The sequence below is a fragment of the Octopus bimaculoides genome, chromosome 13 (assembly GCF_001194135.2).
Source record: "Octopus bimaculoides isolate UCB-OBI-ISO-001 chromosome 13, ASM119413v2, whole genome shotgun sequence".
NCBI lineage: Eukaryota > Metazoa > Mollusca > Cephalopoda > Octopoda > Octopodidae > Octopus > Octopus bimaculoides.
The window spans coordinates 41,343,655-41,344,911 of NC_068993.1; the positions used below are offsets into that span (position 1 = coordinate 41,343,655).

At 37.2% G+C, this 1,257-nt stretch overlaps 1 non-coding gene across 1 annotated transcript; it reads left to right on the forward strand.

Annotated features, from left to right (window-relative positions):
* Positions 1-1,063: 1,063 nt before the first annotated feature.
* Positions 1,064-1,170, forward strand: LOC128249340 (U6 spliceosomal RNA). The gene has a single exon (XR_008265434.1). It is a non-coding gene; the product is annotated as a U6 spliceosomal RNA (small nuclear RNA).
* Positions 1,171-1,257: the final 87 nt, after the last annotated feature.

Below are 1,257 nucleotides of genomic sequence, written 5' to 3' on the forward strand. Positions count from 1 at the left end.
CTTCAGTGCTTTTACTGTGCAAAATAAGGAGGAAAGTCTCTTAACTGACCGTTTCACTATTTGTTTAGTAATCCTCAGAAAAGACGTACTAAATTTCATTCCACAATCGATATCATAGAGTGTTCAGCTGCTACATATGGCAGTAAGTCACTAAGCAGTTCTATGCTGGAGACTTGTTAGCAGGTTGCGTTTGCAAGTGATGCCAAGCAAACGCTCTGTATAGTAGACGCCAGTAGAAAAGAAAACAGCGAACTGGAGAGACAGGTTATCTACTGGATCAACTGACTGGTATTTAACCGTCGACATTCGATTTTAAGTTCTTAATCTCGGGAACATCAGCAGTATTCAATTACTGCTCAAATTGAACCATATAAGCAAATAGGTACCTGCCTCACTTCAATACATTACGTGCCTAACCAGGTTCCATCGAACCCCTTCAGACATATCCAATGAATAGTCTTTTCACCTGTTGGCTGTATTTCTTTCTAGATGGCGTTTGGTGATTAGATGATTCATGCCGGTAGATAATATCCGTTCTCTTATTCTGGTTCCTGTAACACAATTTGTGCATTTGTGTTTTACACGGCTTGTCCTTAGGTAAACAACATATATTTAATACACATTACAGCATGAATTACAGTATCCATTATATTGCTAGGACTGTGATGGATACTGTACAGGATGTAATACACAATGCTATCGATTGGGTACGATTACTCTGAAGAGATATAAACAAACGTGAAACGATACGTTGGTAAACTCTTCATTTTTACCCCAGACATCAAAAGCATAGAAGGAAATGTTTACATTCTTGTATTCCTCTCATAGCTAGGCTTTCTTATATTCTATCATATATATATTTTTCATTCTTTCAAAGATTATGGTTTCGATTCCTAGAGTAGGCGATACATTGTATTCAGCAAAACACTTCATTTAACCTAGTTGACTCAGCTGTCGAAAATGAGTGATGGACCAGGGTGGATTATATTTGCCAGAGAAGCCGGGAAAGCAGCCTTATGCAAGGGGCAAAGTAATGCAGATTAACCAAATGTGTGCATATATTTTTATCTTCGGCAATGCATATGAAATTGGGATGATGCAGAGCGGATTACCATGGCCTATGTACAAGGATGACACACAAATTAGCAAAGCGTTCCGTCCCATATTTTAAACAAAGTTGTACCCCAGTATGGCTGAACTCTAATGACTGAAACAATTAAAAAGTAATATATATATATATATATATATATATATATA